At 42.5% G+C, this 21,855-nt stretch overlaps 1 protein-coding gene across 4 annotated transcripts in view; it reads left to right on the forward strand.

Annotated features, from left to right (window-relative positions):
• Positions 1–21,855, forward strand: part of NRXN3 (neurexin 3) — a 1,519,487-nt gene that overhangs the window by 324,624 nt on the left and 1,173,008 nt on the right. The gene's annotated exons all lie outside the window — the stretch shown is intronic.

Genomic DNA, 21,855 nt, shown 5'->3' on the forward strand with positions numbered 1-21,855 from the left:
ACATATGTGAGAGCACATCCGTGCAAGGCAGGTAGCACTCGGTGAACGAAGCTGTCATCATCAGAGTTGCAGAGCACTCTGCGTGAATGTAGGGGCTCCATGACACAAAGAAGAGCCAGTCTAAGCCCCTTTGCCTTTCACTAAAGTATTAAGACTTATTGCTTTTCCTCTTTATGAATGGACCTATGGAATTAAAACCCAGTGCCAGGTTTTTCCCCCTAGTATCTATGTTTGCTTTCTCTCTTTTGCTTCCTTGACAACCCAAGTGCAGAACTTGACCTTCCTTCTGACTTCCACAAGACATTTCACACCCCTTGTGAATTCATGATTTTTGTAGACTCTACCAAAAATTTGGGGAATCTCAGGGAGGATCATTCTGGGCAGCACACACAGTTGCCCTCCTTCCCCCACTCCCCATCTTCTGTTCCCTCCCCCTACCCTTGTCTCACCTCCTCTCTCTCCTTGTCCTTCTGTCTTCCTCCCTTACTTTTCCCTTTCCGTCTTTCTTCTTTCCCCTTTTTCTTCTTTCCCTCCATGTCCCCTCCCTCTTCCCCTCCAGCTCTCCCTCTCCCCACCTCTCCTCTCCTCCCTTCCACCTTTTCTCCGCCTTTCCCCACCCCTCGTTCCCTGCCCCCACCTCTCTCCCTCCTATCTTCCTCTCCCCTTCCATCTTCCCTCCCCTCTCTCTTCCATCACCCCTATTCCTCTCTGGAGTTTTCACTTCCTTTCCCTCAAGTGGGCTTATTGAAGCATCTTTATTGTTTTAACAAAGGCAAGCTTTTCTGTAAGGAAAAAGAAAATTATACCAGCTTGTAAGAGAGCATTTTTTCCTCATTATGGATAAGGTATTAGGACTGGAAGTGTCTTCAGAGATGAAGTAGCTCAGAGGTCCTGAGACATGTCTACTTGCTCATGATACCCTGGGCAGCATTAAAAAAAAAAGCCAGGCCTTGCCCCCCGTGATTCTGGGTCAGAAGGGAAGCATGGGCTTGGAATGGCACTTGTGTGCGGTGTGCCAGAATCTATTTATTTTAACTCAGGAAAACTTGGATTGCAGTCCTAATTTCACCACTTACTAACAAGACCATTTTGGTTGAGCTGTTACAACTTCCAGAACCTCAGTTATATCTGTAAGATGTTGAAAATAATATCCTGTCCTCCTCAAATAACAAGCAGCCATCAGCAGATCGACCAGCACATAGTGGGCATTCCAAATTGTTTCTTTTCTCCCTTTCTCTGGTAACAGTACAGAATCCTGGTTACCTCTCTAAACACACTGGATGACAATAAAGGAAAGACGAGACAATTTTGTGCCTATAGTGCATCTTGGAAAGGGAGAAGGGCTGTTCAGCACCAATGTTTCCACTCAGACACCTGCCCAGCTGCCTCCAAACTTTGTCATGGGAAGTTGCAGACACCAGCATAAAGTCAGCAAATAACAATAAACGACACTTATTCTGAATTCACTCTCCCAGGACTATTTCAATTAATCTTCATGACAACCTCATGAAGTAAATGCTATTATTATTTTTAACCACATAGATTTGGTAAAATGTCTGTAGGCAGAGCTTTATTTAGGCTACTCTTCGCATGTCTGGATCATTTACCCCATCTTTGTCTACATTTTCAGATCCCAAATAAGTTCCAAGGGGTCTTGGGTTCATTCCAGACCTAATGTATTGAGCACCTAATTAGAGAAAAGCCAGCAGCCAGCATGAGGAGCCAGGAGAAAGAACCAAAGTAAAGTCATCATTGTCTGGGGCTCATTCTCATTTGCTCTTTGAAGCCCCGGACCAGTGGTGGTCGAGCCCTGCTGCTCTTCTTAGGGATCCCTGGATCAGGTTTGCCTCCAAACCTTAGCTCCAGAAGCTTCCTTCCTCCCCTTAGTGGGGGGCTCTGGCCCTATGCCTCCCTCCCCTCTCAGAGTTGTGGGAAAGGCCTCTCTCAATCTGCAGGAATCCAGGGTTCACACATGGAGACTTGACACTGGCTTATTCTTTGAGGAAGAGGAACACTTGTGATTTCATGGTAACCATGTTCCGATTTTGGTAAGTCTGGGGACTTGAGGCTAGAGCTGCTTTGTCACAATTCCCACTTGCATGTGTTCTGCGGTTCTAGCCCCACCCTCAGCCAGTTTATCTAAATGGTGTTCCTTTCTTTTTTTCTTCCTTGACCATTTAATTTTATCCTTAAACTCATGGTTTGAATAACACGCTAGTTAGTTATGCTCACAGAGACTGGTTTATGAACTCTGTCTAGCAGGCAGTAAGGTGAAGGGGTGGGAGAGGGATGCATGCAGCCTACTTGTGAGAGGAGGGAAAAGACATGTATAATTTTTTTTTTTTATTAAAAATGAAAAAAGAAGAACCAGACAGGCAGGGAGAGAAGAGTGTGTCGAGGGAGATGAAGGGTGTACTCTGATGGGAACAGATTGTCCAAGAGGTAGGTGGGTGGTAGAGAGTAAAAATAACCAAGGAGTGACCAAGAATGCATTTTCTTTGAAACATTCACACTTTAGGGATAAATTGAAAGTGCTAATTTTGTTGGCATGTTGACACCTCCTCCTAATTAATGAAGGGCTTATTAGGAGGACGACTGAGGGGAGCACGCTGCTTGCAGACAAAGAGAGAAGGAAGAGTATGCTGAACCTGCTCAGTGTGGCCGTCACGACCGCGTGAGGTGCCACTGGGTGTGTGGTTACCTGTGGGCGAGCTGGAGCAGAAGCCCTTCTGCTGGGTTCCTTTCCTTCCAGTTAGATGTGCTTGTGGCTGCCCTCCCTAGTCCACCAGTACAGAGGCACAGCACCCAAACAGGTCCAAATTGGCTTTTGGATCCCAGTTCTGTCTCCGATTCACTATGGTGAACACGTTAAAGGGGACTCTGTGCAGGTCAGAGGCCCCAGACTCTGGCCTTCTAAGGAAAAAGAAAGTAAATTCTCATGACTCTTACCTCCTTTTCAAGCTGCACCCGGAGCAGCAGCTCTGGCTGCTAGTCTGCCATTCTGGGTTCCAAGCATCACCTCTGTTTGTTCATCTTTTTCACCCACAGGATGCTCCTCATCCCAGGAACTTGAATAGAGCAAACTTGGGTGCTGACATTTTAGCTTTTGTGGGCCAGTTTTCTGAGATCAGCAGGAGGGGAGGTCCAGAGGAGTGTATTTCAGTGCTTTTCAGACTTTGAATAGCTAACTCCATTTTGTGGAAGAGACACTCTACTTGATAGGTCTCTCAATCCCCCCTTCCAGCCATCCACCAAAGCCAAACATTTGCCCTTCCAAATCCCTTATGCAGCCCATTATATATACAGCATAAAGCAGTCAAGAGCATGGGCTCTGGAGGCTGGCTGGGGGTTAATTCTCCCGTCAACTCTGCCACTCACCAGCTTGAGTTGTCTTAGGGAAGTCACAAAACATCTCTGTGTTTCTATTTCCCCATCTCTACATGGAAACCTTAACAGCATTCACTTCAAAGGATGGTTGTGAAAGTTAATGAGGTAACAGATCTAAAGATATTAGTACTGTGGCTGGTACATACTAAGCACAAAATAAATAGCATTACAAGGATCAACTTTCCAAAAGCGTTCATTTGCAATTTATTGGCGATGTCCTTATATACGGGGCTGCACAGAAGTTTAAAGATCATCCTTCAATAAATGAGAAAATCAAGTCATGTAACACTTTCCCAAGGTTTACAGCTAAGAAAAGATAAAATTGTATCCAGAGCCTAGGTCTTCTGTTTCTAGTTTGTTTATTGTTTGTTTCCAAGCTTATACTATCACTTAGCACCCTTCATCCTTAGCACCCTTCATCCTCTCTACTAGTAAAACAGGGTGCAGAGGAGAGAGAAGAATGTCACGTAGCTGTATCCCACTCCAAAGATGTGTGCCTCCCAGGATACAACCTTTGACTGGGAGTGTCACCATGCCTTGTGATCATGGATGAATCAATTTACCTGAACTTTAATTCCTCCACCTTTAAGTGGAACATTATGACTATTTCTCTTTACATGTGCAACTTAGGTATTTATTATGTACCCAATATAGAAACTCAGAATGAAATATCAGTAAGGGCTGATGACGGAATATTTTTAATCCAGGAGAAATAGAAAAATAGTCTTTCCAACACTGTGAAAAGGTGGTGGGTGGTGAGGTGTGGAAACCTTGTGTCTTATAAGAAGAAAACAGAAGAGGTTGAATTACATCTTTAATTATTCTCTTGTTGTTTCAGATTTGGAGGTTGTCTTTTTAACAAAATGAATAATGCAACTAGCTGTTATGGAAAGATGTTAAATTTTGATGATGTTGAAATGTGAGACTGGGATCTTCTATATGAGGAGATCTAATCTCCCTTTTCAAAGACACAGTTCCTCCGTGAGGGCACAGTTTCATGTGTGTTCTCTCATGGACCCAGCCCTGCTCCCATTGACTGGAAACTCTCTCAGCCTAGACTGCTGCTGAATAGGTGATATAGACCATTTTCCAAGGCAAATCCAAAGAAAGTGATGGTTTCCTTTGTTTCTCCTAATTCGTCAGCCTGGCTAGGATCTACCCACTCCTGCTCTCTCTTCCTGGCACCACTAATTCATACATCTATTCCACAACTCATGCCAAGAGGCTGGTTAAATTGGAAATTTTCCCTTAATTTGTTAAATAATAATAGTGTGGATGGCATTTTCATTTTAATCCAGAGCTCTCAAGACTCCAAAATCCTTCAAAATTCAACTCAATCTGAAAAGGTGTAATATCAGGCATTGCATTTTACTGACTCCAAAGGAAATATTTATGTAAGAGTAGACTTCCCTGGTGATTCTTAAACTAGCAGATGTCACCCTTGGTGCTGGGATATATTGATGTGTCGTGATTAGTTGTGAAGTTGTCACATGTAATATGTTACTAAATAATAATTCCTACACTGAAATTTTGCCAAAGATTTACTAAAAACTTAAATCAGAGCAGGTTCAAGGTTATTGCTAAAATAACATCATTTTCACCTACCCGCATTTTGACATGCTCTTTGGAAATTCTTTGCCAAGGGAGTGTGCCCTGTATATGAATATCATTTATCATGGTGGTTGCACTGGGGAAAAAAAGGCATATATTAACTTTCACCTCCTCTATGCTAACAAATATCTGATCTTCATTTTCACAGACCCTCAAGGAATAGAACTGAGGTTATTGAGTTTCTCCTTAGCAGATGAGGCAAGAAAAGACATCTAGGAGATCTCCTGTCTTAACACTCCTCTTTTCCTCTCATTTAATTGGATAAGAAAGAGACAGTGTAATATAGTGGAAAGATCACAGTAATACTAACATTTAACAGGCTGTGCGGCCTTGAACAAGTCACTCAACATCTCTGAGCTTTAGTGTTCTCATTTGCAAAATGGGGCTAATAATAGTGCCTACATTTAGAGGATGAGACCTAAGATACATGAAGGTCCTAGCACAAAACCAGACACCCAGTGCCTTTGTTATTATGACAGTTACATGGTCACTCTTGTTGCTGTGATTTTAAATCTCCCTCCAATGCCTGGTAAGAATAATATATATATCTCATCTGTGTGAGAATACAGACTCAGCATCTAACCATTCACAAGAGACAACTGTGCCTCCCTCAGAGCCTGGTACTTAAAGCATCAAAGAGTATCTACACTCCAGGTACGTGTTGGATAATTCAGTCAGAATCTACTGCAATCCTGCACCTGCCAGAGGCTTGCCTAAGGCATCTGATATTATTTTTTAAAAATTTATTTAACACATGCCCAAATAACTCTTGTAGTACATACTATGGGCCCAGTACTGTTCTAAGTGCCTTAGGAATATTAACTCATTTAATCCTTACAAGAACTCTATGAGGTAGGTATTACCACCCCCATTTTACAGCAGAGAAAACTTAGGCACAGAGAGATTAAGCAACTTCTTCAAGATCACAGAGCTAGTAAGTGGTGAAGCAGGATTTAAACCAAGATGGCTTGGCTTCAGAGTTTGAGACCTTAACTACCATACTACATGAGAAAGACTATCCAACAGTCATGTTCACCAGCTATTCTTACAGATTCATCAAGTTTTTCTCTGAGCTTAGTAAAATGATCAGAAAGCAAGAGACCTAACCATGTAACTTCAGGACCCCCTTCCTCCATCCTGACAATTTAATGTCCAGCTCTCAGTGCCCGAGTCACTTGTTTAGATGGACATTCTGTGTCATGTCAGACAAATTTCTGGCAGGTATTGTCTTCCATGTTACTCAATAGCCCTAACATGAAAACCCATGTGATAAAGTATATATGCAGAGTTTCTGCAAAGGATTTTCTCAGCTTTACTTGCCATGAAATAATAGCTATGAAGTCCATACAGTTCTCTTTTTACTTACATTGCTGTGACTCTTGGGCTTCTGTGTCCAGGTGCAGTCACCCTCTCTGCCCAAATACCTGCTGATATTTACTTTTTACTGCTTGTTTTAGAGGACATCTGCTGGTTTTGACCCTGATGGTTCTGTTTTTCTTATTGATTAATCATATATAATACCTCTGAATCTCTTGGATGTAGGGAGAGTATAAACCATAAGCCAATAAGAGGCTTATGATGATTTTCTTACCACGTAGAATGCTTCAAGGTGTGTGGACTAAAGCAGAAGGGAGATGAAAAAAAATAATGAGAAATTACATTATCTATTATGAATAGCTACTGTTTGCGCATTGCTTACTTCGCACTGACACTGTGCTAAGTGCTTTAAATACATTATCATTTCTTAATCCTTGCAGACATAGCTAATAAGTAATAGGGCTCTAATTCAAAACCTAGTCTTTCTGACATTAATGCCCGTCCTGGTAAACTACTACACGACACTATATATAAATTTGGTTCAGACACCCTTCTCACATTTTGCCCTACTAAAGCAAAGTGCCTTTTCTTCTTTTTATTTCAGATGATGAGAGTTGAATATAAACCTTTTTGTTAGTAACACACCATCATCAGTAATGCAAGACCTCCCTGGCTTTATTTTTCTCCTTTATCCCTAATAATACCTTATATCTCCCTTCTCCAGAGACACCCATTACCATAGTTTATATATATAATACACAGATACCCTTGTAGACATGTAATGTAATTTTGTTGTTATGCATATAAATTTATATTACTGACAGCATGTTATATATCTTGATGTGTTTCTTACTTTTTTCATTCAATACTATGTAAGATCTTTTCGCGTTACTATGTTTTCATTTAGTTTGGTGATCATAACTGCTGGGCAGCAATCCACTGGATGCATCCACCATGTCTTTGTTTCTATTCTTCTAGTGCTGGAACTCTGCTTCAGTGCCACTATTACCAATAGTGTGGTACACAGCCCCGATCAAGAATTTCTTGGGGATATATGAGTACTCCCTGGAGTGGTGTTGCTGAGTTACAGGGCATATGCATGCTTAATTATACCAACACTTCCAGATTGCTTTCCAGAACAGCTGTACCAGTTTAGACTCCCATCAGCCACAGACAAGAATAAGTTCCAAACTGTTCACATCCTTGACAATACTTGGCATTACCCACCTTTGTAATCATTGCCATTTGACATGTATAAAATTATATTTCATAAGTTAAGGTCTTGTGCAAGTTTGGAAGAGTTGATTTGAGCTTGAGAATGCCACTGAGGCTGCTTAGGATAGCTTAGATGGGATGCTGATTAAATAGATACAGGGGCAGAGGAGCAGCAGGCTTTCTTTTGAGCCTTCCTAGCAATTGCTTTATGTGTCTCTTATGACAGCTAACATTGCTTTGCTCTGTGCAGAAGTTATTTGTGTAGTTGTCTCCAGTGAGCACTGTATGGGTTGTAAACTGTGTCTTTCTCCTTATCTTTCTTTGCCCTGCAATGCTTTGTTGTAGCAAGACCCCACTAAGTATTTCCTGACATGCGCTGTCTATGTGATTACTGGAAGGAACTGCCTGCCCCTAAGAGGCCATTGGCCAGGAAAGGGTGGGTTGGCACTAGGTGTAGAAAGCCGCAAATGGTCCCCTTCTATTCTAATAAGGTGATTCAGTCTATTTTTCCTTGTTTTTTCCCTTACTTTAACCAGAGGTACTTTCATTAGTATAGATGAACTATATGAACTCCTCTGGTAAAACCAGACTTTTGAACATAAAAATTTTTTCTTTTCTCTAAATTGACAACTGAAAATTATGCCAGGCTACTGATGCATTGTCTTCTCTGGTAACCTCCTGGCTGGACTTGGGAAGTTCTTAGAGACAGCAAACACTTTTCGCTCATCCAGGGACTCAGGTCTCAACCATGCTGGCCAGAGTGGATGATGTCTTTCATAATGCATGAGTGTTTATTTAACAAACAGCTACACTTTCTAATTAAACTATTGTTGAATATACAGAGAGTGTAACCTTCCTCTCAGGGCTGATTACTCACTGGCTCTTCCAAGGTGCTGACCCCATGGACCTCTTGGGCATTGCATGCTGTGGGACTTATTAAATAAGTGGGCTGAGTCAGAGTGCCCACCTCTGTTGAATCATTCAGAAGCTGAAGTCCACACAGAATTTCTCATTATGCCAAACTCTTCGAACGCAGGCAGGTCTAGAGACACTTGTTCTGAAATCTGGGGTTATAGATTATTTGAGATAACTTCCTAGAGGAAGCTCCCTACCATGTATGGCTTTAAGGGATAATCAGTAATTCCTGTAAATCTCATCCTATCACTTTCTGAGCTACCCTGAAATATAGTTGCATTTAGGTTTCAGGTCTTCTTTTATAGAGCTAGCTCCCTAAAAGATTAGACACGTTTCAGGGGAATGCTTTTTCAGGATGTTTTTTCCCCCATTATGGTGATTGTATTCGTCAGCTTAGACTTGATTATGCTGCAGTAACAAATTAACTCCCAAATCTTGGTGTCTTAAAAAAACATAGGTTTCCTTCTAACTCATATTACATGTTTAACACTGGTAACATGGGCGGCTATGCTTATCATAGACATTCAGGGACCTAGGCTGTGAGAAGCTCCACCATTGTATCTCAACATGAGTTTTTAAGGCTTTGTACAACAGAGAGAGTGAACAAAAAATATGTAAAGGGGGAGTGGATATAATAGAGACTATTATTAATGTCTACCACAATGATACTGGGCATGAGAAAATGGTGACAGCTTTGATTGATGCCAGAAAATCACATCCAATGAGCACCATATATATAACCTTGAAGAGAAGAGAAACATAGATTCTTAAAATGTAACTATCTCAGAGGGGACCTAGGCTGGTGGATTCAAATTATACATCTTGGTGTTCTATAGGTTCATGCCATAGGGCACACAGAGGGGAAGACGTGAAGATCTAAGATGGAATCTTGCCCACACATCTCCTTCAAGTAGGGTGGCATTGCTTTTACAGCATATACTTCCAAAATGGTATGATTTCCAATCCTGCACTACCAATCAGTACCCTGTACACTCTCCCCAGAACATACTCCAATTTGTCATTGATCCTTCTTAAATTCAGCACTCAGCCGTGAACACATTCTTCCATTCATAGTCTCATCAGTGTAGAAGCCAGAGGACAAGTTGGTTTTCCTAGCTTTGGATTCTGTATTTTGCCATTTAACATTTCATTCATCATTCTGACAATCATATTACAATTTGACTCATTATAAACCTTATATGGGTTTCTCTAATCCAAGAAGTCATATAAATTAAAAAAGAAAATAGTATACATAGGTCGTCGTAGATTGTACTTTTCAAAGATGACCACAATAATATTTCTGGTCCCACACACTCTTCTGTGATGTATCCCTGAAACTCTCTCAATATGATCAAGAGATAGAATCTCTTTCTCTGCCCTCTTGAATCTGGAGAGGCCCTTTGATGACTTTGGCCAATTGGGTATGATGAACTGAGGCAGTTCTGGGAGTAGCTCTTGACTTACTGGCCTGGCAGCTTCTACTTTCTCACTTTTGGAAGTCAGTTGCCATGTAAGAAGTGTGACCACCAAGAGATCACTATGCTGTGAGAAGCCCATGCTTGATGGAGAGACCTGGGTGAATGAGACACAGCACGGAGAAAGAGAGAGGCCAAAGAGGCCCCGGGTGTGTGGGCGAAGAAGCCATTGTGGACTTCCTGCCCACCTGAGGCTTCACATGACCCCAGCCCCAGCTACGATTGACTGTAACCTCGTGAGAGGCCCTTAGATTTAACCACCCAGTTGACCCCAGTCAACTCACAGGACCATGAGAAATAATACATTGTTTTAAGCTACTACATTTTGGGATAGTTTGTTATGAAGCAATAGATAACAGAATAGAATTTGATATCAGAAACAAGTTCTTAAGATTCTTAAATATTTTGTCTAACAAAGAAAGTCAAGAAGATAATGACCTTATGACCCTAATTCATGTTTCTAGTTGATTCTAGGAGGCATCACCTTAATCTTTCTTAGGGCTTAACAAAGTGTCTTAGGTCATACCTTTGATCTGAATGTAATCCTCAGGCTGCATTTTGTAGGAAGGGTCCTAAATTTCATCTATACCATAAGCCCATTTCTTATTTTCCACACTCTTTTTTTGACTGGAAAGACTGGGGATGAAAAATACTTCTGTTTTTAAACATGTCAAGTCCTGACTCCTCATATTTTCTATAAATTCTGTTTGAAAATTAAACATTTCCTTTCTTGAATCATCTCTATTTGTACCTTATCGTAAAAAGATAGGAGAAACTAGTTAGCACTTCTGATAATCTGCCTGGAAATTTCCTTAGCCAGTTCCACCAATTTGTGGAATATATTTCAATTTTCAGGGGACTTCAGCTGATAGTTTTGCTAAACTTCCTGCCAGTTTATAACACTTGCCACCTTTTCTCCAGCCTCTGATAACAATTTCCTTACTGTCCTTCCAGCCTCCACTAACATACTTCTGAGGCCCTTCAATCTCTGCTTCCTGTCTGGTCCCAAGGCCAATGCTATACTGTAGGTTTTCATTTGGGCAGCATTCCACTTAAATTAATTTCTGTTATAATTATTTATTGTGGCATAATTAAATGCTCCAAAACTCAGTGGATGAAGACAATAGGCTTTTTATTATGCCTCACAATTCTATAGGTTGATGGTGATTATTTAGGTGTTTTTCTATTCTATGTGATATCAGTTGAGGCTGCAATTATTTGGTATCTTGATGAGCTGCAACATCCAAGGTATCTCATTCACATACATGGCTGGCAGTTGATGAGAGAACTCAACTGGAGAGAACCTACATGTGACCTTTCTAGGTGACCTAAGCTTCTCACAGCAGGATGGCTAGGTTCTGAGAGGAGCTATCACAAAAAATGAACATTCTTAGAAAGCCAGGCAGAAACTACAAGCCTTCTTATGATCCATCTTCAGAAGTCACTCGGTGTCACTTCCATTATATTCTGTTGATCAGAAACAAGTCACAAAGCTATCCCATACTCATGGTTAGGGGACTATACAAAGGCATGAGTACCAAGAGTTATGGTTTATTGGGGGGCCATCTTTGGAGACCAGCTACCTAGGCAGATAGAGACATGGTGATGGGAATATGTTTGATAAAAATGTCATTAATTTGAACTGCACTAGGTCTGATTATTGGTTGACAAGTTGTCCTTATTCTGGAGCTTAGTGGTGTGATAAGTGGTGAATTAGCCCTTATCTAGAGCTATCCCCTGAGAAGTAACCATGTCCAATCATCAATGGACAAGGCTTGCTGGCCATTAAGCACAGGTAACCTTTAGACTCTTACCATGTTTTCTCTACAGTGGCATAAAACAATTTTTTAATGAGACCTATTGTGATGCACTGACAGATCATTTCCTTTCCTTTTGTGTCTGGCCCATCTACTCCCATGTAAATGCCTTATAAAAATAAGACCTGGGATTTTAAGATGGTTGTGTAGGAGAAAAAGAGAACTGGGATGATATCCTTCTCTTTTACCTGCCCTTCAATGTCCTCAGTGTCAACAGTGTGTGGTTCCAAAGACAGAGCAGAAATGGCTTAGAATCCTATAGCAGTGGGTTTGGGGAGCAGGGCTCTGGGGAACCGGCAAAAGGAAGCAGAGCTGGACAGTGCTTTCAGTCTGTGAAAGTGGCTTTCGGCTTTGAGGCAGCAAAAGTAATATTTCATGTCTTCCGTGGTGTCTCCTACCTTTAAATGTCAGTCTCTGCAGCCGTCTTATCTCCGGGAACACATTTCAATTAGGTATTCCAAATCGCACTCTTTTCTTCCAGGACAAATATGCCAGAGGTGATATTTACTGTAACAGCAGCATTTTAAATACTTAGGGGGAAATGGCCTAGTGAATAACAGTTTCTCCCTTATAATAATAATAAAACACAATAATGGGGAGAGTAGGTGAATTCTGGCTTTGTTGCCAGTAACTGGCTGATTTAAGTGAACATCTTTTGCCTCTACCCTCTTTTGTCCCTCTTCCCTTATTCCTGCCTCAGTGTGAAGGTTATAGAGTTTGGCTCTGTTAAGAGCAGTCTCACACTCTTCTTCACTGGAGGCTCACGAATGCCTCCCAGAATGTCTGGTTGTCTGTTTAGTGACAATTGGGCTCCTATTTCATCTGCTACCTGTTCCCTCCATTGTTTTGAGAAACGTTTGCATGAAATCAGAATCTCTACCTTTTTAGTAATTTACCAGGCACCACTGCTTACTCCTCACCTAAGGGACTTTTTCAGTTCTTGAAGAAACATCACCAACCTCACCTGAATGTGGCATATGGTTGAGAAACTTATGTATCACATGTTTCCTCCTTGGATTCAAGTCTCAGTTCCTTGGCCTGGTGTTGAGGATTCTTCAGTCTGGTCTGCATTTCTTAGCTCACCTCCTGCTGGTCTTTATGTCTGCTGTTCACTGGGATGTTATCTTCAGTGCCTCCCTAGCAGGTTTTGCATATTCCTCCATCCAAACCTTGTGCAGGCCCAGTGTGGTGCTTGGCACAGGGTGGTAGTGGGGTCTCAGTCAATATTCTCCTCTGTATTTAGAATCCTCCCACTAGATCTCTTCTTCATCTCTCTGATTCCTACTTATCCATAAGGGATCAGATTATGTCCGCCTTCTTCCATTAAGTCTTCTCTGACCTTCTGAATTTCTAAAGTGCTCATTATCATGACTACTCATTTGGCACTTGGCATATACTATCTTATGGTATTTGTATGTCCCTATGTTGTCTACCCAACTAGATTGTAAGCACCTTGCAGGCAGGGATAACTGTACCCTGAGCTTATTTCATATCTCCTCTGAGCCTAAGATAGTTCCTTGAATTCAGAAAGTGCTCAGTTACTATTCATTGATCAAGTGGACAGATCAATGAGTAAACAAAAGCAATGATCCTGGGAAACCTGCCTTTTGGCGCCAATCCACTCCATTTGGAAATCATAAACTTGCCTAAAACAAGGCCTGTCATTTTCCTGTTTCCCCTGTAAGCAGAGCTCTACTACTTGGATTCCTCAGAAGTGGAGGCTCTTCCCCCACCCTGATCCCTAAAACTGATGATTTAGATGAAGAGCTTTTCCTAGTGTGAGAGAATTTTGAAAGCATCTGGGGTTTGCCACACTCAGTGCTTTGATAATCAAGGTATCTTGCTTGATCATTAGAGTGAAGGAGATTAGAATATCAGGCTGTGTTCTCAGGTTCAAGTCCATAGCCAACTGGAATAGAGTCCCACAAAAGTTTCAGTTCTGTATCTGTTTTGATTTCAGCAGACTCCATCTCTTCCACATTTCAGGACACTCTGATTTTGCTTCCTCTGGTCACTTGGAAAACTCTGCCTCTATGAAGCCTTTTTGGTTTCTTGGTTGATCAGCAGTGCCAGACTTCCTGATCACACTTATTCCTCTACAGTAACCCTGGGAGCCTGTGCTAAGCTTACTGCCCCTCAAAGGCACACTCTAGAAACCAGATGCCCCTGACTGACCTCACATTGCTATTGGCTTTGACTGCAGCCCAGAAAGGACACACAGTGACTTTAAGTCCAGGGCATCTACCGTCCTCCGCCCTGTTTTTATGTAAATGCTGCTGCTGGTGAAAGGAAGCGGATGCAGAAAATATCTGCTGTGCAAGCAGAACTACCTCTGACTAGAGTGTCTTTGGGCCTTTTTTTCTCTTTTTCTTTTTCTTCAAGTTTTCCATGTGGCATCAGCAGCTGAGTAAGGGAAAGCTTAAGAGGTTTAAGTGTGCTGGGGCTCGCCGGGCTAGATTAATAGCCCAAAGCCTTCCAAACTGGCCATTCGGGGTGAAGCAGACCAGGCAGAAAATGCAGGGTTATGTGGAGAACTGGCTGGAAAGAGACAAGAGCCCACAGCAAAGCAGGCCCTGTGCTTGCCCCAGCTGCACCTTCCTTCCTCCCTCTGCCTCAGTGCCCTCCCATTTTGCCCTGTGCGTCCCAGGTAGCTGCACATCGGTAGCTCCAGCCTCCGGTGGCTGCTGCCCTCTGCTGGAAAAAAGCTTCACTTGGTGCGGCATGTGCTCATCTCTGTACTGGGAAACCAGTCTTGCTGCAGACAAAGTCCACAGGGGCTAGTGTGTGATGTGGCTCAGGGGAAGGCAGAAAGATTCGGAAAGCCCCTGGCACCAAAGTTTCTCCTGGATGGCCTCAGCTGGGCACAGGTCTTTGGAATTCAGCCTTTAGGGATTCATTGCTTTGAATGCTTCGTGTTTTCTGTTCAAGAGGAGCATTCCTGGGGGCGGTGACTCTTGGATCCTCCTTATCTGATAGGATATTGTGTATTGAGATCTTCTACCATGGATGATGCTTAAACACTGGTGGCTTTAGTGACTGTGTTAGCTAGACACATTCTTTCTTGAGGGAAGGTGACAGAAGGAAGTTGAGTGTTGAGGGGGCTGTAGATGGATGGGCCTGGAAATCTCTTGGCTCAAAAGGAGCCATCACAGAGTGGGGTTTCTGAGTGACCAGAAAGCAGCAGAATAGGGACAAGTGGGTGGGAGTGGGGAATGTGGTCCATTACGGAGGAAGAGTGCATAGGAAGGTAGGTTATTAGCCAGCCTATGCTACCTCACAGCTTTCCCCAGAGCTGGCAATGTCCGTAAACTGTGTCCAGTTGGCTTCAGAAGGTGGAGGGAGAAGAGGATCCCTGTCTTCAGCAGGTCTACAGGTGACCCTGGCGTACCTCTGGATCTTCCTCCTAGAGTGCAGCCCAGCCAGACAGGAGCTAAGGCCGCACTGGCCAAAGTAATTCTACTTGCGGGGTTTGTTTTCCTTCCATGAGCTCCTGCCAAGACTCTTGGTTAGAGCTAATGGGGCTCCCCCAGCCAGCGAGTGTCTCCTAGTGATGTGGGTAAACAGTGCCAGGCAGGAAATAGGTTTCCTGTTCTTAATGGGTTTGTTAAACCTCTCATTGAGTGGGGTTTACATGGCTTTCTCATGAATAATAATGAGTGAGCGAGCATTATTATTACCAGAAGTAGAAAAATTGTGAGGCCAGCCCTGACTGCCCCTTCCTATTTTAATCTTGCCAGTTTGGAGGTCCCTTGTTCTCTGGGTGTCCAGGGATGGGTGGTGAGTAACTCTAGGACAAATGATTGGGGAAGATGGCAGAATTTTTCTTTCTTGCCTTCAGCTTCTCAATTCCAAGCCATTTCCCATTTTTACTGTTTCCTCCTCCTTGTTCCTTTCTCTTAGAGTTCTCAAGCTCTCGTCCCATCAGAGAAGATGGAACTACAAACCCTTGTCTCTCAACTTTAGTTAGGGTTGAAAGCCATGGACAAAGGTTCTAGGGTTAAATTTAGGTATCAGGGAGCAGACGATGTTAGAGTGGATGCTGGAGGAGCTAGGTTAGAAGTAGGGCTCATGTTCTTATCTCCAGTACTATGATCTGAATGTTTGTGTCCCCCCCCCCCCAAACTCATATGTTGAAACCTAATCACCTGGTATCATGAGGGGGGCTGTCGGGTTGGGTCACAAACCCTTCAAACCCATTGTATAGATTGGGTCACAGATCCCTTGTTGGGCTGAGTAATAGACCTCTCATGTGCAGGTCATGAGCTAGGTATTGGAAAAGATCCTGGGAGCCATGGGTAAAGTTGATAGGCTTTATTCAAATGTGAGCTCTAGTAACTAGCAGTAGCCTGCAGCAGCAGCCACCCTGGTGGCCTCCAGGGGCATCCCAGGGGTACTGCGGATCAGAGCCTTTTCTCCTTTATACTTGCCAGATAACAAGGGAACACCTGAGTGTGAGTCAGATAACCAAGGAACACCTGAGTGCACATGCGCAGTTAATGTGTCTACATCAGACAATAGCCAGGGAACACCTGGGCATGTGTACACAGTTAACCGTATTTACAACAGTCACATTAAGTCATGCTCGGCAAGATTCTGAACAGCTGAGGGAGCCTGACCATTTGTTTCATTTTCCTTATAGGGACCTTTTGGGAGGTGATTAGGTCATGAGGGCAGAGCACTCGTTTGGGATTATTGATCCTGTAAAAGAGATCCCAGAGAGCTAGATCTTACCTTGCCCCATGTGAGGACATAGCTAAAAGGTGTCATTTGTGAACCAGGAAGTAGGTCCTCACCAGACACTGAATCTGCAGGCACCTTGATCTTGGACTTCTCAGCCTCTGGAATTGTGAAAAATTTCTGTTGATAAGCTAAGCAGTTTATGGTACTTTGTTACAGCAGCCTGAATAAACGAAGACACATGGTTTACAGCTGAAACTGGAGGTACCAAGTCTATCGCAGACTTTAGTAATTTGTATATCAGGTTTACTATTCTTACCATAACTTCCTACAGCAGTACTCGTTTTCTTTTCATAATTCTCTTGTTTGACTTAAGTACATTTGGCATCTTCTTAAGCAATATGTCTGTGAAATCATTGGTTCAACATGTGATCAGGTTTTTACTGAATACATATTGCAATGAATACTTAACAGCTAATTTTTTTTTCTTTTAAGGCTCATCCATGTGGCAAATGTGTCATATCCTCTAGGGGAAACATACCATACTTCTGGAAACACTGCTCTAGAATAGTGGTTCTCAAACATTAGTGCGTATAGGAAACCCTCGCTCAGAGATTTGATTTAGCAGGTCTGCAGTGGGATCCATGACTTCACAGTTCTACAACTGCTCAGGAGATGCTGATATGCAGGGCCCACACTTGCGGCACTGCCCTTGTGGACAAGAGCCTTTTCTCCACTCCCACATGTGTAGGTTTCCTTATCTGAATATGGGGATATAACCCATTTCAAAGGGTTTTATGAACATTAAATGAATTCCCTACCATATGTAGGGAATATAGTGAGTGCTGGGATATAGTGAGTGCTGCGTTATGTTGAAATGATTTTTCTTGGAGCCATTCTATCTGTCCAACAAACTGAATGTTTGCGAGCAGTCACCCCTACCCCCAATGCATATGTTGAAATCCTAGCCCCAAATGTGAATGGTATTAGGAGGTAGAGCCCATGGGAAGTGATCAGGTCATGAAGGTGAGGCCCTCATGATGGGATTAGTATCCTGATAAAAGAGACCCCAGAGAGCTCTCTGGCCCTCTTTTCATCACATGAAGAAACAATGAGAAGACAGCAGTCTGTAAACCAGAAAGAGAACTCTCACCAGAACCTGTCCATGCTGGCACCCTGATCTTGGGCTTCCAGACTCCAGAAGTGAGAGAAATAAATTTCTGTTGATGGGGAGACACTCAGTCTATGATACTGTGTTATAGCAGCCCGAACTGACAACACAACCTGTTTGGAGTTTTTTGAGCTGTAGGGCTTTTTAGGGTTCAGCTTGAAGCTCAGATGGGAAAACAGGAAGTTCTGTCCAGTTAATTCTCGTTCTAAGTTTCAGTCCTAAGTCTGAGCCTGTCACACAGCTCTAGATGGCCAAGCAGTTCTCCAAGAGCATCTGGCGAGTATTCCTATCTTTATAGAGTCCTGGCAAAAGGTGACGTGGATGTCCATTCTTTTCTGTCTGGTCAAGAGCTGTGTGGAGGGCTAAGGAACAAAGGTGAGTATTCCTTGCTGTGCTCACTGTGTTCTGAGAGAGAGGCAGACAGAGCAACTTGCACTTTGATTAAGTGTATTTGTGATTTTTAAAAGCTGCCTGCTAGTTGAACTCCTTTCTGTATGTGAGGAGCTCACCAGTGAGTCTGAAGGGGAGATGGGACTCTCATGCCATAATCGAAGCCCCCAAAACCTAGTCTCACTTTCCCCAGACTCAGAGAGCCAGGTATGCCAGGCTCAGCGGATGGAGGAAGAATTCACTCTGGTGATGGCAGGGGCGTGGCAGCAGCGCCTGTGGGGAGCGTGGGGGCAGTACCCCCAACAGGGAGTCCCCATCTGGCTCTTCCTGTGAGGTCATCCTCGCTGTCTTGGCCACCTCCAGGCATTTCTGCTCTCTGTTCATCTTCCATGTACGGCTGTCAAACTCTCTCACCAAATGCTTCCCCACTTCACTAAGTGTTGCTGAACCAAGGCAAGTGACATAAACACAAATTATTTTAAAGGTAACTAACCACTATCTGGAGGATGGATCGGAGGATGAGTGGCCCAAGGAAGGACGACTAATGAGGAGATGAGGATGGAAGTGAGAGAGAGGAAGAAATACATAGGAAGCAAAAGTGACCAAGTCTAATAATTGGAGGGCTGATTTCCTCTTTGAACTGAGAAGACAAAAATGAATTTGTGGGTTTTGTGTGTAGCTTCAGTTGTCTTTTGGGGATGAATATCCATTCTGTTGGTAAGGTGGATGGATGCCCCGAAGGGGTGTGGGGTGGGGAAACAAGATAAAAGTTTATTGAGTGGGATTGTGTTTGAGTACAGCTTGGCTATGGTCTTCTTCATTTCTGTCCAACTCAACAAACGTTGAGCATTTGCTAGATGTCAGGCATTAATAGTGATTAGGAATACTATTTATTTTGATTTTGGTGTTGAAAAAGCAGTGCAGGCATAGAGGGAAAAATGCCACATGATCTTACACACACACAAACATACACATTCACACAACACAAAGTGCATGCACATATTGGTCTCACAATTCCTTGGGACCCAAATGGACCCATGTGATGTGTCTGCACTGGAACCGGGTAAACACCGTGGGTTGTCACTGCTGTTTGTAAACCTTCTCTCTTCCTTCCTCTCACTTTCAAATCGTTCACTAAGTTATCATCACCTCCTGAGCCCTGTGATTTGGAGGGTTCACATGGAAACGTTTCTTATGCTGAATCAACACAGACGCTGCTAAACCTGTGAACTTGCTCCTTGTGTGGTTTATTGGGAAGCTGCCATCTCTGCCTTCTCCGGTCTTTGGAAAAGGCTGTGGGTAGATCTAGAGCGCCGGCTATTTCCATACCTAGCTCCGACTGCCTTTTCAAGGCTTTTTGATCAAGTGTCAGTACTGGTTTGTAAAACATGAACAGAGTTGCGGGGAAAAGTAATTACAGTCCACACCTGGTGTCTCTTCTGACACGATGTCGAGCTGCCCGACTACACTTCTTTCCTGTTCCTTCTCTTCTGTCTTTCCAGTTGCGGGTCCGTTCTCTCCGTCTCCATCTCTTACTTGCTTTCTCTATGGCTCTTCTGTGTGTTAGGAAGCCACACACATGAAAGGTAGCTGGACTCTCATGGCCCCTAGGTAACCCAGCCTGGACAGTCTGCCCACCTTCAATGTGCCAAGATGCCAGGGCCCTGGCTGGTTACACAGGGAAATCTCTGCTATGTTCAGTTACCCAAGGCCACAATGGGCTGTCCTCTAGGTCTGGATCTAAAACCAAATCCTCTCTTGGATCAGACCAATCCAGGAGCCCCAAGTTGTTATTTTAGATTGTAGAGATTTCCAATCTCCCAAAGGTCATGTTTGCTGCATGGATGCTGCAAATTTCTCTCTCTCTCTTTAATAGTTTAATATATCAGGAGTTGGTTATAGGTACATCCATACCCATATCCTAAGCTCAGGTAGGGTTAGTGTAAGTGATGATTATCTAACTTAAGTGTTTCAAAATAATATTTTAAAATTAATCATGGTGAATAACATAGTATTGTCAACTAAGGATCTTTTTTTCTTCTTTAATGTTTCACTAACTATTATCATTACTGAATCATAAATGAAAGAGACATTTTAACTCCAAAATGTAAGAAAGACACTTTTTCAATATAAAGGGCAGTTCATTACACTAAGTAAAATGTAGATTTAATTTTAAAATCTGATGCCTTTTTAATTTTTTAAAATTAAAAAAAAGTTTTTTTTTTCTTCTTTGCCCCAATAAACAAACCAACTAAAAGTAAACTATGTGGCATGTTAACTAGAGATCCATGCTATAGAGAAAAATAAAGCAAAGAGTTAGGCAGGGAGTTTGGGAGTAGAAGGAGTGGTCAGGAAAGGCCTCATTGAGAAGGTAGCCCATGAGCAAAGATCTGAAGGAGGTGAGACAGCGAGTAGGTAGAATTTGGGGGGAATAGCATTCCAGCAAGAAGAAAGAGCAAGTGCAGAGGGACAGCAAGAAACAGAATGAGCTAGGGGAAGAGAATAAGAGATGGAGTTAGAAAGGTGACAGAGGCCAGCTCATGGAGGACCTTGTAGACTCTGAGAGTGGTGTTGAGCAGGGAAGAGACATGATCTGACTTGGGGTTTGAAAGGAACATGGCTAGTGTGGTGCAGACTGTCTGAAGGGAAACAGGGCCCAAGGTAAGGACATCAGTTAGAACGCTACTGCAATACTTTAGGTGAGACGTTAGAACTGGGTGAGCCAAAACATGCTCAGCTTCTGTGACAGGGGCTTAGAGGAATCAAGGATGCCCCCAAGGTCTGTAGCCTCATCAACTGAAAGGTTGGAGGTGCCATTGCCTAAGATGGGGAAGTCTAAGGGAAGAAGAGGTTTTTGGGGGAAATAGATTTTGGATGGGGTGCATATGAGATGGACAGCCCTGAGACATTGCTGATGCTCTTTTTAGAGAAAGAATTCTATGTCTTGAAATTATAGAAATGTTGCCATGTGACTTCCTAGCCCAGCCTAAATTTTATCTCCCTTCCTGAAACCTTAGGTGCTTAGTAACTGTTGGCCATGAATTGTCTTACCCAGTTTGCCATTATTTTATGTTTATTCACTGAAAACAAATTTATTGACTTGGACCTTCACACACACATTCTTTATTTCTTTAACATATAAAACACTTTCCATTTTCTTTCTGGCTTCTTTATTGGTAAAAAATCATAATTTATCTTTTTCATAATTGATCTAGTTATAATCAATGTCACCATCAATAAAATATTATTTAGTAAATGATAATGAGTCATGCTTTTGGTAATATAATCAATATTATCAACTACATGCCATTTTCATAGGAAAACCATAAGGAAGAAGGTTCAACAGATATAGAATAAGCTCAGTTGTGGACACAACAAGTTTGAAATTGCAGCAGAACTTCCAGATAACATCACATCAGAGTTCTCTTTCCTCCCAACTATATTTTATATTTTTGCCATCAGAATCTATGCTTTTTTCTTCTTTGTTCCTCCCTTAGTCCAGTGATGAGCATATAACAGATTATGAATAAATACTTGTTGGTTGCTTTAGCAATTATGTAGGTAGAGGTTGGAATTTCTTGGAAATTCTCACCAACAGTTGGGAATTGGTGGCTAAGGAGTGGTTATAGAATGGTAATATAAAAGAAACATGGCAGGGCAATTGAGGGTTTTGGGGAATAAATATGAAAGGGGAGATTAAATGACTAACTGAATGTGCAGATTTTGTCCATTTATAGGTCATCAATAACTTGAGATTTAGAAAATCATTGTATGGTTTAGGTGGGAGAAAATTTTTGGCTAGAACACTTCATCTCTGCGGATTCTAAGAAGCCCACACATGCAAAGTGGTTCACTCATTTATTCATTCAATAAATATTTA

This window comes from Cynocephalus volans, chromosome 3 (assembly GCF_027409185.1).
Source record: "Cynocephalus volans isolate mCynVol1 chromosome 3, mCynVol1.pri, whole genome shotgun sequence".
NCBI classification, from domain to species: Eukaryota; Metazoa; Chordata; class Mammalia; order Dermoptera; family Cynocephalidae; genus Cynocephalus; species Cynocephalus volans.